This window comes from Pongo pygmaeus, chromosome 6 (assembly GCF_028885625.2).
Source record: "Pongo pygmaeus isolate AG05252 chromosome 6, NHGRI_mPonPyg2-v2.0_pri, whole genome shotgun sequence".
Lineage (NCBI taxonomy): Eukaryota > Metazoa > Chordata > Mammalia > Primates > Hominidae > Pongo > Pongo pygmaeus.
In genome coordinates, this window is record NC_072379.2 from 72,885,629 (window position 1) to 72,900,945 (window position 15,317).

Genomic DNA, 15,317 nt, shown 5'->3' on the forward strand with positions numbered 1-15,317 from the left:
AACACACCTAACAACTGGCCCCCTGCCCCGACCCCACCACCATGGGTGCTCAGAAAGGGCACTAGAAGTGAGTCACAGGATCTTTCCAACACTGAGGGATTCCAATCCTTGATCTACCTGTCCATTGCAGTGACTATTTTGTAAAAGGAAGCTCCTAACTTGGTACTGCCTATGTACAACAGTTTGTCTCAGGACAGTTCCTGTTTACATCTATTTTCTCAGCGTATTGCTAACAGCGCCCACTTTTACTCTCAAAGTTTAGAAAATAAATTGACTCTTTACTTTCACCCTAGATCAGACAACCTGGTTGAAATGCACTTCATTGGTTGCCTTGCAGGAGAAATTTTATGATTGAATTATCACAACGTCCTTCCAGAACAAATATCCCAAACAGGAAAACTTTTCTGTATCTGGTAAAATTAACCTTTTTTCCCCTTATTTATCTATGGTGACCCATAATAGCTTTCATCTTCTATTTTATCAGTCAACCAATTGTGGAAATTTATAGGATTTAAGGACATATGCATCTGAGTTTGTGTGAGGCTGAACTGGGTAGATTTTAAGGTTTATAAATTTTAGATACATCTTCATGAAAATTAATGTAGCATGGCCATGCCTGCTTTAAGTAGACAAACAGCATAGCAGAAGGATGTGAATAGATGGCAAAACTGTTGGAATAACAGAGAACTTTGCTTTAAAAACTCTTATTTATTGATTATTCCTATTGATTCTTCCAGCAGGAGACAATCATAGGTCTATTTAGGTCACTGTTGCTGAAATCAATGATCACCAACTATCTTTCCATTCTTGTATTACTTCTCACAAGATTCAGAACCCAAACGAGAGAAACCAAAAATTTTCCCTTGATTTGTGTCCCTACCCCGTGCCTATAAAAAGACATGGGGTCTTATCTTACCGTCTCATTAAGCCCTTGCCCGATGGATAAGAGGTAATTGAAAACTTAAAAAGAAGTAGAATTAACTCCTGGGTGTCAAGTCTTTCTCAAAGTCACTAAAAATAATATCATCCATCTTTAGAAGTGGAAAAGTGCTGGATATATAATATCCTTTTTTTCTTCCATCTTTTCAAGAATATTTTGATGCCTAAAGTATCTTAAAGCTTGCTGTGGTGGTACATGCACATAAAAGCAGTAATTAGTAAGAACCAGAAATATTTGTCACATTGCAGAAGAGTGTAATCTAAACAGAATAATGATGATAACAAAATAATGTACATGTACGATAGGTACTACATTGGATGGCCAGGGCTGCTGTAGCAAAGTAGCACAGACGGTGGTTTAAACAACAGAAAATTATTACCTTGTAATTCTAGAGGCTAGAATTCCAAAATCAAGGCGTGAGCAGGGACGGTACCTTCTGAGGGCTGGATCTGTTTCAGGTCTCTTTACTTGACTTGTAGATGGCATCCCCTCTCTGTCTCTCTCATCTTCTCCATACGCATTTCTGTTTCTGACTAAGTTTCCCCCTTTTTGAAGGACACCAATCATACTGGAATTCAGACCTACCCAAATGACCTCATTTCAACTTACACCTATAAAGACCCTATCTCCAAATAAGGTCACATTCTGAGGTACTGGGTTTAGGATTCCAACATGTCTTCTTTGAGAGACACAATACAACCCATAACAAGTTCTTAAATTATGGCCAAATGAAAGTGATCCATAAAAATAAAATGATTACCACGAGTATATTTGAGATTAAGAGATGAATTGCTAATCTATCTTTCTTATATTATATGACTAATATGGAGAAAGAAATTGTATAAATATAACCGAGTCATCGTCCACTATTCTCAATGGAGATGCTTGAAATAAGTGGTATTCTCATAGTCTTCTTGTACCTTCACTAACACTTTTCTTAAACAGATATTGTATGAAAATAAGAATAAAGAAATTACATTGTAAATTTAATGAAAATCTAATGAGAAAATGTAGGAATAATAAATTGGGAAAGGAATAATATAAAAGCAAAAAAAAAAAAAGGTACTGTAATAAAGCTAGTGTAGTCTTTCTGTTCTCTGGTTTTTAGGACCTAGAAACTAGCTATGTGCCAGGAAGAAATCTATGAACAAAAACAGTATAGACTTTCCTGAGCTAAAATGAGAAGTTAGATGAGGAAATTTGCGTTGAGCACTACTTATCATTTAAGCACCATTGAGCAATAAGCAGCATGGATTTACACAGAACAAATCATGCCAAACAAATCTGATTGCTTTTTTTTTTATTGAATTACAAGATTAGTGGATGAATGCAATGTGAGAGATGCAATACATTTGGATTTTAGCAAAAACATTTGATACAGCATCTCATGCACTCTAAAACGAATTCAAATAGTCAGGAATATTAACAGCAAGGTAAGGAATGGAAATTAAATGAAGGATTGCAAAGAAAAAGAAGTAATAATCAACCGTGATATGGCAGCTTGGGAACACATCATTATAAGGTACTACAGTGATCATAGGGTTTATTCAGTACCTATTAACATTCACACTGCTTTCTTGGGCTTGATAAAAAGAAACGGAATAAAGGACTTAGAATGCACCCCATGACTACAGACAATATATACAACCAATCCAGATTTAGAGAAAGAAGAAAATAGATTTTGCCTCAAAGATTTTTGCTGCTTTTGAAAGTTACTTATATTACTAACTCATTTATTCACTTCATGCCCTAAAATTCGGTCATGGATGCCTTTATTCGTCTTTTCTTGTGTCTTAGGACAAGCCAATTTTTTCAGTCATCCAATCTTCCTAGTCTAATACTAAGGATCCATGGAAAAGATGACCAGAAGCACTCTTGGTTTCTTGACTTTTTAGTGATCAGCACACTTGGATTCCACCAGAGTCTGTGGATACTTTATGTAAGATACTGCCCTCAAGGTGAAAGTTAAATATGATACTTAATTAAATAAAGAGAAGGGAGTAGAAGTATTCTAACCAAATTCACAGCTGACACAAGGTGCTACTAGAAGCAGTGAGGCCAGTAAAATTACACCAATGCCCCGGCACAAGTAAGAAATACATATATTAAATGCAATGCACAAGAGTAACTTGGAAGGGAGAGAAACATGCAGCAGTAATGCTAAGGATGCAATGAGCTGACAGGAAACAGCAACTTGCATATGAGTTTACAGTGTCAGGTATCACCCAAGAGATATAACACAATGTTTGATCTATTAGAAGAAGACGAACAAGATTCATCAGTTTCTGAATATAATATTAAATTTTCTTCTGGAAGGCAGAATTTATTCTCTTTAGAATCATTTCTTTCTAGAATAACAAAAAGGTACAGAGGAAAATCAGAGCAGAGCAACAGGAATGATGATGAAGTGGCAGGATCAGCCTATGATGAAAAATCAAAATATGTATGGTATTGTTAAACAAAGGGGAAAGGAGCTATAAAGTCAGTCTGCAGATACATAACATCTGTTAAGGATAGCAGCAAAAGATAATATTTTCTAAAGGGCAGGAAAACATACAACTGGTCAAACTGGGAATAAATACATTTATACCTACATTAGTAACAATTAAAAAATCTTGGTGGGAGAGGGAACAGGTTATGCCAGGAAAAAAGTCTTCATACATCACCCTTTGGTTAATGAATTGGCTCAAGAATGTACCATAAAATTAGAAATGCAATGACTTTCTGAACAAGGATTTTGAAGAATACATGTGAATATTCTTGAAAAACTAGTAGATTCAGTAATCTATTTAAATGAAGGTTAAATTCTAGTACACTCTTGATAAATCCACTATGAAAATAACTAATGAATCTGCACATTTGTCACTGGTTTGCGTGGTCCAGTGTCTCTCCACCAAAGCAATGGTCATTTGGGCTTGACAATTCTTAAGCAGAGCTCTCTCTTGGATTGCAGGATATACAGCATCTGTATATCATGTACTACATGACAGTAGGTCCCCTGTAACTATAACGGCCAAGCCCCTACACACATACACACATACACACACCAGAGAGTTCTAAATGTCCCCCCCGTGTTCACTCTCTCCCCACAAAAAAGCTCAAAACACTGTTGAATACACCATAGCAAACTCAGTAGCTGAGGTTTCCATGTTCAGGCTAATTGTCATATCTGCTTGGGAAACTCTAAGATGCTTATGATTATTCAGGAGTTCAATGTCACAAGAGCATTTCCTCAGGCAGCATATGCCAAACTGTGCTAAGTGGTTTGAAAAAGCATAGTGTATTTTGTTCTTTCTTTACATATCCACATGACTCAACTGCAGTCCTGTTTTAGTTTTCCCTCTGATGGTACAGTATCAACCCAGAACATTGATGATATTTGCTGCATAGGGGAAAAAATAAGCAACTTGGTAATCATCTGCTGGCTGTTGGAGCTTCTGCTCTGAAGTTAACGATCAGCACTTTCATTCATAGTGATTGGCCATAGAATGACACTTGGCTATGTTTGAGTTGAAGTGAGTGGGGATGTACAATCTTTTTGCAGGAATGGGCATTTAATATGTGAAAACAATCTGTCATTAGCCTTTAATAATGCCCTTTGAGTTTAAAGGAAAATAAAATTGGAATTCATCATAAAGTTTCCCATAGTGGAGATGACACCTTTAAAGGAGATGATGATGACTACACCAATATTCATAGTGAGAAATTTAAGAACACATGGATAGAACTGCTTTGCATCTAGCCACACAGTTTGCTGAGGACAAGGGTGTCAACATTGCAAAACTGGAACTTGCCTTACTTGTCTATTACTTTTACGGAGGGAATTGTTTTATTGTGTTTATAAAACATGCAATTCTTAATTACTTTAATGTAATTTATCGAGCATGCTCTGGACATAACAAAGGTAAAGAAGATGGCACCTTCTCTTGAATTCAGTTAAGTAGAGAAGAAAGACACAGAGGCCATCGATTATAATTCAATGTAGGAAATTTTGTATTATAAATGTCTAATAAGTACTTGAGTACAGTTATGAGAGCAGTTAATCTTGCTTAAATGTGAATATGTAGACATTTTTATAGATGAGTTGATATATGACCTGAAGATATAAATTTGATGGACAATTTCAGGTGGATAATGGGGCCGGACAGGCAGAAAGAAGAAAGAGAGAGAAACGGAGAAAATCTAGGATTTTCAGATTCTTCTGGAAAACTTTCTTAAATTATGTACCCCAATCCCCAACTCCAAAGACAACAGAAATCTGGAAGTAAACTCATTCTGATCAAACTTACAAGATGACTTTAATTCATCTTTAACCTGTATGAACGCCACCACCACGCCATGTTTTGAACTGGAGTTCTGGGCTGGGCTCTTTAACATTCAAATTACTTGGGATTTTATTTTAAAATAGAAATTCCTGAGTTTCAGATGTAGCCCTTGGGTGAAGTTCAGGAATCTATCTCACATAATTCTACTGTAGGTGATTCATTGACCTCACTGATTGTGAGTGGGTGATTAAGGGAAGTATGCCAGGGGAGGAGACTAATGAAAGCTGAGACTAAAGTTTAAAAGTCTTTTGACGGCAAGGTAAAGAGCAGGGATTATAGCCTATTTCTCAAGGACTATCCGCTTAATTAGACTCCTTCGAGTTGGGATACATTAATAATAGCCCTCAGGTAGTTTTTAAGAACAACATAGTTTAAGAATCACTTATTTGGGCCAATATTTCCCAAAACTGCTTGATCAAAAAATCACTTGTGACAACTGTGAAAATAGAAATCTAGGATAAAATAAGCAATCTGGCACCTAAAAAGTGAACCACAGAAGCAATTCAATAGAAATATGTAAGTGATAGACTCGTCTGTTGGCATTCCATGATAAACAAGAGTGAATAGAGTCTGGACAAAGTGTGGAACAGTCAAAGCAAAAGTGTAGCTGGCCAAGGCTCATCAGTGGGTGAATAGAAACCAGTGGAACAGGAAGGATCACAACAGGGCCTAAAGACTGACTACAGCCAGTGTCAACACAGGCAGGCAGGTTACACCAAGGAAAAATGGAAGGAACCTTCTTGCCATGCACCAGATACTTCAGAACGTAAGAGGCAATTTCTCCTCTGTGTGGAGAAGGCATGCTATGATAAAAATGCGTCTAGCACTTACAGAAATTTCAATTCTAGGATGACTTGTTTGGGATCTAGGGACAAAGCCTTTTTGTAACACTTGGCTCCTTTCTCCACCTTTAGGAGGCTTCCAGGTTTTGCTTTGTCTTGCCTTTTGAGTCACTGCCTTCAGGTCCCTGTGTGAGTCATTTTTTCTCTGGTGCCCATCCTTAGCTTTCTCCTAGTCTCATTTCATGCATTCCACCACTTATTCTGACATGTTGTAAAAACCTAAATCCTACCACATACCTCCAAATTCTAATTCAAACTTCTAGTAAGTTTGAAATCTCAAACTAGATATTCCACAATATCCACAAGTCTCTCACATTTAGTGTGTCCAAAACAGAATCCAACAATCATCTTTAAACACACTCTTTGTTCTACTGTGTTGGTCCCTTATCTCACCCTATGTTTCCTCCTCTTCTTATAGGCAACCTGCCCTTCTCAGATACAGAAATCTGGGGAGCATTTTAGATCATCTCTTGTCATATCATCTTGTTGGTTTCTCTGACAACATCTTCCCAGCTATTCTCCTTGCCTGAAGTTTTGTTCTTCTCTCATCTGTTCTTCAGAAATGCATTCAGAGACTTTTTCTAAAATCAGCATATAATCCTGTAGGTCCACTGTTTTAACTTTTCATTGGCTATAATTCTCAAAAGTTAAATCAGATTCCTTAGGATATTATTTGAAGGCTTCATTATCGGACCTATACTATCTTTCTAGATGCATCCACTTTATTTTATACACACACACACACACACACTCCTTCACTCCAGTATTACAGAACAGGTTGTGGCTTCCTGAATGCATCCTAGTTTCCTTAATGTTTCTATGCTTTTGTTCATGGTCTTCCTTCTGTCTGCAATTCTTCATACTTTATCCTCTAAATCATACTCATCTTTTAAGACATTTTCACTACATCTTAGATTTCCTCTCAGACCTTATCTCCAGGATAGATCAACTAATCTTTAGAAACTATGCATTAGCTAGTTTTATCAAAATCTAAAACACATTGTTATACTAAATAAAGCTAAGTACTGTATCAATCATATAATCTAGCACTCTCAGTGCACAGAAAAAATATTCTTGAATTAACAAATGAAAGATTGAGTGAATTAAGGAATAGATTATTTATTTAATGTCACAGCCAATGGGCGTGGCTTGGAAACACTTTGTAGTCTGTGCATCAGTCTGTTTTCACACTGTTGATAAAGACATATCCGAGACTGGGAAGAAAAAGAGGTTTAATGGACTTATACTTCCACACGGCTGGGGAGGCCCCACAATCATGGCAGAAGGCAAAAAGGAGCAATTCACCTCTTAAATGGATGGCAGCAGGCAAAGAGAGAGCCTGTGCAGGGCAACTTCCATTTTTAAAATCAACAGATCTCATGAGAGCCATTCGTTATCACAAGAACAGCATGGGAAAGATGTACCCCCATAGTTCAATCATCTCCCACTGGTCCCATACCACAACACTTGAGAATTATGGGAGCTGTTAGATGAGATTTGGGTGGGGACACAGAGCCAAACCGTATCAGTCTGACAAATGACATCCAGGATGATCCCATGCATACCCAGTATATGTTGTGTACTAGCACAACATCTGAGATCCATGTTGTAAACCCTAAATTATTTGCTACAGCAAACCCAAATTGAAGGGAAAGAGCACACTAGATTCAGGGAAGAGGCTTATGAGTGAATATGCCATCAGAGGTTAACCTATGAGGGTTATTCAGTCATCCAAATCACATTGTGTCTGCTTACGAGATTTTGGAATCTCTAAGTTCAATTCTTTTTATATTTGATCCAATTTCCAAAGGAAATCATCACAAATCATTTTTTGTGGAAAGATTTTTAATTCATAGCTTAGTGTGCCCTACACACCTTAGGACTGGATAACTGTGCCAGGTTGCTGAGGGCAGAGTGATTTACTCAGTCAGTCAACAAAGATTTATTCACATGTCAGGCATATTCTAGCATTTGGGATACATCAGTTAAGACAAGAGACAAAAATGCATGTTCGTGAGTCTTACATTCTAATGGTAAGATATGGAAAATATGCAATGAAATGAATAGATTAATTAAACAGTATATTAGACAGTGTTAGGTCATATGAGAAAAAACAGAACAGAGAAGGGTGTGTGTGTGAGAGGCAGATACAATTGTAATTAGTGTGGACAGAGTAAGCCTCATGGAGAAGGTAACATCTCAGAAAATATTTGAAGCAAGAAAATGACTTAATCAGGTAAATATCAGGGAAAGAAAGCAGCCAGTTGAAAGAGGCTAAGATGGTGAATATCTGCCCTATAAGAAGAAGAGCAAGGAGGCCTGCATGCCTGAAGTAGAATGAGGGTTGGGGAAAGTAGCAGAAAATGAGCAGCTGGAAAGATGTAATTGCCAACAACTGAAATGTTGAGAAGGGATCAGGCACTCAGTTTCAGACGTGTTTGAGATATCTACCAGACATCCACTGGAGGTAAAATTCATTCTTGTCTAGAATATTCGATATTTATAGGTAGATACAACCACCATTTTGTGTGGTGGGAAGCGTTTGATTATTATTTCCTGTGAAACAGTTAAAGTGGGAATATCGACACTAAGGAAGAGGAGTTAGCATCATGGAATATAAACTTGAGTTCTTAACATGTAAAATGGTACTAAGCTTGAGTCCTTAACACTTTATATTGTTACACTGGACTGGACTAACAAAAACAATACAATATTTTAACTAGTTAAACAAAGGCAGTTGGCCGGTATAGAGAATTAAAAGAGTTAAAAGGAAATGCATGATTCAGGCACGATTTGATCAAGATGACTATTTCTGTAGTTCTTCCATTCCTGTCCTACTTTTTGTGTCAGCTTCGTCCTTGGGTTGTGTATTAGTCAGGATTCTCTAGAGGGACAGGACTAACAGGATAGATGTTACATGAAAGGGAGTTTATTAAGGACTAATGAATCCCACGATTACAAGGTGAAGTCCCTAAGTAGGTCGTCTGCAAGCTGAGGAGCAAGGAAGCCAGTCTGGGTCTCAAAACTCTCAAAAGGAAGAAAGCCAACAGTGCAGCCTTCAGTCTGTGGCTGAAGGTCCCAGATCCCCTGGCAAACCACTGGTGTAAGTCCAAGAGTCCAAAAGCTGAGCAACTTGGAATCCGATATTCGAGGGCAGGAAGCATCCAGCATGGGAAAAAGATGAAGGCCGGAAGACTCAGCAAGTCTGGATCTTCTAACTTCTCCTGCCTGTTTTATTCTAGCCATGTTGGCAGCTGATTAGACGGTGCCCACCCAGATTGAGGGTGGCTCTGCGTTTCTGAGTCCACTGACTCAAATGTTGATCTCCTTTGGCAACACCCTCACAGACACACCCAGGAACAATACTTTGTAATCCAATCAAGTTGACAATATTAACCCTCAAGGTAGCAAAATGTCTGTTAGTGTTCAAGATTTCACCGCCCTTCACTGGACTGTCAAGATGAAAGAACTCTTCTCTTCCTTCAAATCTCCAAACACAAATCCTTGGCTTTACCTTGTGATATAGTTTGAATTTGTGTCCCCACCCAAACCTCATGTGGAATTGTAATCCTCGGTGTTGGAGGAGGAGCCTGGTGAGAGATGACTGGATCATGAGGGCAGATTTCCCCTTTGCAGTTCTCATGACCATGAGTGAATTCCTACTAGATCTGGTTGTTTAAAAGTGTGTAGCATCTCCCCCTTCTCTCTCTTCCTCCTGCTCCTGAAACACAAGACATGACTGCTTCCTCTTTGCCTTCCACCATGATTGAAAGTTTCCTGAGGCCTCCACAGACATGCTACCTGTACAGCCTGCAAAACTGTGAGCCAGTTAAACCTCTTTTCTTTACAAATTACCCAGTCTCAGGTATTTCATTATAGTAGCATGAGAATAGACTAGTACACCTTGACTGGACCAACTTGGGTCACATCCTCTGCCATAGGTGAATCACTGAGGCAATGATAATGGAATTTATCTGATTTATTTATTCCAGTTATAGCCAATTTTTGGAACTGGGGATGGTTAATTCTAACCAAATTGATTGTCAATAAAGCCTTGGGAAAAAATGGAGGTAAGCCTTATGCATGTTGCGTAGGTACCCACAATATATATCTATTATGTTATATGAAATTTGAGATTGTGGATACATAACTGTTTACTCGAGATGGGCCTGTGCTGTTAGAACCTATGTTTATTTCTACTGTAGACAGTGCATTGTACCTTTAAGTTAGGACATGAATATAGGATAATACCTGTTTTAAGTTAAAACCACGATTATTGGGTGGTTTTGCCTATCTTCATCCAGCTTCCTCTTCCAAAGAAGAGCAAGTTTGCCTTTCTACATTGTCAGTGATATGGTTTGGCTGTGTACCCACCCAAATCTTATCTTGAATTCCCACATGTTGTGGGTGATACCTGGTGGGAGGTAATTAAATCATTGGGGTAGGTTTTTCCCATGCTGTTCTCATGATAGTGAATAAGTCTCATGAGATCTGATGGATTTATAAGGGAGAGTTTCCCTGCACAAGCTCTCTCTCTTTGCCTGCTCCCATCCATATAAGATGTGACTTGTTCCTCCTTGCCTTCTACCATGATTGTGAGGCCTCTCCAGCCACGTGGAACTGTAAGTCAATTAAACCTCTCTTTCTTTTGTAAATCGCCCACTCTCAGATATGTCTTTACTCAGCAGTGTCAAAACAGACTAATACAGTAGGGCATACTCATAATTGTGTTCCTTGGCCAGAAGAAATTCTAGAATAGTATTGCCACTTTCTTTCAAATGTTTCTTCTGTTTTTACAGCATTAAACACTTTGTCTCCCTGTGCAGTACAGCATAATGGTAAAGAGCACAAACTTGAAGTCAGGCAGACCTGGGATCATAGCCTGCTTCTAACACTCTGTATAAATTTACCCAAATTACTCAATTTTTTTGAGGCTTGGTTTCTTCCATCTGTAAAATATATTTAACACTGCCTGATGTGTAGAGGAATTTGAGGATTAATAAGAAAATATACACAAAGGGATTGGCATAGCACCTCCCAGGTAGCCAGAAGTAAACACATGATAGCTGCTGATGTTATTATTACTACTGTTTTAATCAAATTCAGAGAGTTGTTATTTTGTTGGTCTATCTACTGGAGACATGCTTTTCTCAGAATAAAAAAAAAAAGACAGTTTTATGTACTCTGAATTTGGCGGACGTGTTCATAGCTGTTGATTTAGTTGTGCAAATTACTGAAGTTTTCCCAGCACTGCTATGTCTTGCTTTTTTGCCAGGATTGTGGTTTGTATTATGAAAGACTGAACCATATCTTTTTTTTCTTTTTGGAGAGTCTGTGGTATATGGTAGCAGTGACAGCAGCAAATCTGTTTCACTTTTTGTCCTCACTCAATGTTTTCCTTGGTTTAGTTAACCTCTTTCTTCTTAACTCTTCTTAAGAAAATACCTTATATGTCTTTTTAATTTTGCTTTATATATATTTTGACACTCATTTTCAAGTATAGAAAACTAAATATTGTTCCTTGAGGAAATTTTTGCACATTTATCTTTTCGTTGCTTCATATTCTCTTTTTTTCTGTTCTATCCATGACACAAAGGAATAGCAAAACCATCACTCGTGTGCCAAGACATGTAGTTTCCCACTCAGTACTTTAGTTGTAGCAGAATGCTATTTCTGGCATCTCTAATTGAATTCTGAGCTCCCTCCTGAAGCAGTAGAAGTGTCTCACAATCATGGGCTTGCTGAGTTCGTGTCATATCTTCTTTACTCAGTCCAGGGGGACAACGCACCTCCTGGTTAGCGTGTCAAGTTCCTTCCACGTTCTGCACTGGCACACAAAGAAATCTGTGAATGAAATCTCTGCTGGCTCATATCAGTGAAGTCTGTAAAATTTAAGGAGAACAAAATAAAGAAAGAAGAATATAAATTTTAAGTGAATGCTAAAATGAGGTCAGCTGCTGAACTCAGAAAGCTGCTTATTGGACCTGGTAGAGAAAGAGCATGTTTTGTTGCTTCAGGGGAAGGATTAGTAAAAGTCACATATAACAAGTTTATCAAAAACAAGCTTATTCATTTGTAGGTTAATACAATATACAATAATAGATCAACTCCAGATGCTAATTTCATCTTTCTATCTTTTCTCCCATTAAAAGTTTTGTTCTTTGCACCTAGACCCAAAAATACCATTTGACCCAGCAACCCCATTACTTGGTATATACCTAAAGGAATATAAATCATTCTACTATAAAGACACATGCATGTACGTTCATTGCAGCACTATTCGCAATAGCAAAAACATGGAATCAACCCAAATGCCCATCAATGATAGACTGGATAAAGAAAATGTGGTATATATAAATAATGGAATATTATGTAGTCATAAAAAGGAATGAGATCATGTCCTGTGCAAGGACATGGATGGAGCTGGAAGCCATTATCCTCAACAAACTTACGCAGGAAAAGAAAACCAAATACTGCATGCTCTCAATTATAAGTGGGAGCTGAACAATGAGAACACATGGACACAGAAAGGGGAACAACACAAACTTGGGCATGTTGTGGGTCGGGGGCAGGGGCAGAGAGAGCATCAGGATAAACAGCTAATGCATGCAGGACTTAATACCTAGGTGATGGGTTGTTAGATGCAGCAAACCACCACGGCACATGTTTACCTGTGTAACAAACCTGAATGTCCTGAACATGTATCCTGGAACTTAAAATAAAATAAAATTTAAAAGAAAGCAACATTTCAAAAGAAAACAAAATGACAACAAAGAAGTTTTGTTCTTGGCAATGTCTCTTCTGGATTCTTCTTCTCCTCATGCTTGTTTTTTTTTTTTTCTTTTTTTTTTTTTTTGCTATAAATGTGCTTTAAAATGTCTTCTGTTTCAGGTGACTGGTGCACTGGACACATGTATTGGTTTTGAGTTGCAACACTTTTAGGATAAATAGTTGTGATTTTTAAATTCTAAATGGAATTCAGACTCTATTGGCCACTAGTAAAACATGAGTAGAAGGTAATCAAATAATTGTTTAGCTTTAACTTGGTTTACAAGTTTAGCCAATGAATTTATTACCTACGAGTAGTGTTTCACTAGTGGCCAATAGAATCTGAGCTCAGTTTGGAACTGAAAATCACAAATGCTATTTATATTATTGAGTCACAGAAGAAAAGTATTTTCTTGTTCTTCTTTTACAAAACTGGTATTTTAAAAATTGATTATTTAGTACAAGTTTGGAAGAAAGTATGGCTCAGATAGCATTCAAATGTCTCTCTGTGTTATTTTGCTCTTCTGTTTGTCATATATCAAGGACTATTAGACAGCTTGATAACCTTATGGGAATATAATTAAATTGTCAAATATTTATTCAGAATACACTCTGTGTCAGATCCTGGCTGGAATTTAGAGTCTCTGTATTTGATTGGTACATTCTCTTCCACAACTCTATATCCTTGATTCCCATGGGGAAAAGGAAACACTGCAATGTAGGACTAGGACAGGAGTCTAACAGAGTAGATCAGCATAAGCTGAAATGCATATGCATCAAGTTCAGAATAAATCCTGGGAAACTTAGTCCTGATCCTTCACACTACCTCTCAGTAGGGTGGTAACATAAAGTCTCCAAATCAGGTGTTCTTCCAGATCAGTAATTACCTGGTTCTTAACTGGCTTCAGGGTAGTGCATCTATTCATTTCTTTCTTTTTTTTTTCATTTCAAGTTTTAATCAAAGCTTGTATATAAGATTACTTTGTTCCTGTATCTTCTTAATTGTTTCTTCCTTGTATTTGCCCGTTTCCTTTCCTACTTGGTGAGATTTGGCTTTCCATTCAAGAATCTTTTTGTGGGACACAGGGAGGGGAACATCACACACCGGGGCCTGTAGGTGGGTGAGTGGGTGGGGGGCTAGAGGAGGGATAGCATTAGGAGAAATACCTAATGTAGATGATTGGTTGACGGGTGCAGCAAACCACCATGGCATGTGTATGCCTATGTAACAAACCTGCATGTTCTGCACATGTATCCCAGAACTTAAAGTATAATAATTTTCTTTTTTAAAAGAATCTTTTTGCGGCCTTTGTCCAGTTTTAGCCTAGTGATAACCACCTTGCTGGGGTGAATGCCTCCATGGACAGCTGAGCCATTAGCCTTTTCCCGCTGCACCCATTCAATGTAGATGACATATTTCTTCCTGTAAACCAGGACTGCTTTGCCAATTTGCTGACCTTTGTAGTGTCCTCGTACAACCCAAACTTCATCATTCTTTTGGATGCCATGGATCTCACGTTGTACTTCTGTCTCAGCTCTTTGGAAAGTGGGGAAGACATAATCTTCCTGCGAATGTGGGAAGGTGCTTTGAAATGCCTTTTGTGGTTCTTGCTTCGGTCGGAAGTCACAAAGGGATTGAACTTCATTTTGGCTGCTCCCGCTTCGATGATGGCTGCAAAAGGCACATCTATTCATTTCTAACAGTTACGTATCTTCACCTCTGTGTCATCCAGTGTAATAGATGCTCAAAATACAGAGGAGAATAAGATGAAGTCCTTGCTCTCAGAGTTTATAATGTAACAGGGGAAGCACGTCAATCAACTTATCATATAAAAAAACTGTACAAGACTATAAATGGAGTGAATAATTCTTCTTTGACAGTTAGTGAGGAAGATAATACATGAGCTAGTGACTGAGTTATGAATAGAAACTCACTGGTGGTTAAACAGAGCATGATCAAAAACAGGGACATGTGAAGCAAATACAAATGAACTCATTTGCTAAGTTCTAGAATTCAGGAAAGTAAATGAGGTTGACTAGGCAAAGTTGGTTAACTTAGATGTAAAATTTTAAAAGGAGGAAAATACAACCAATACATTCTAAGGAATATCATGAAAATTCAGGTATTGGTGGTGTCTATAGGAATAGTGTCAGGAAAGTCCACAATTTTAGTGACTAATAGAATTTGCCAGATAGACTACTAATGTTAATGTTATTCAGAATCATGGGAGTCTGTAATATGATTTATAAATACCATCAAGAGTAAAATTAACAAGATGAAAAAAGTGGTTCTACTTTCACAAAGAAGTAAATTAAATAAACTTCAGTTGTAAGTGGTGATTGCAAGATAGTTCTCTAAGTGATCTTGGACTGATCCAGCTCTCCCCACTTTCTTGCTTATGGTTCTCAAAATTAATCATAGAATGCGCTGTGAATGAAACA

The 15,317-nt window shown here is 37.7% G+C and overlaps 1 pseudogene; it reads right to left on the minus strand.

Moving 5' to 3' along the window:
- Nucleotides 1-11,903: 11,903 nt before the first annotated feature.
- Nucleotides 11,904-14,521, minus strand: LOC129041554 (large ribosomal subunit protein uL24-like; annotated as a pseudogene).
- Nucleotides 14,522-15,317: the final 796 nt, after the last annotated feature.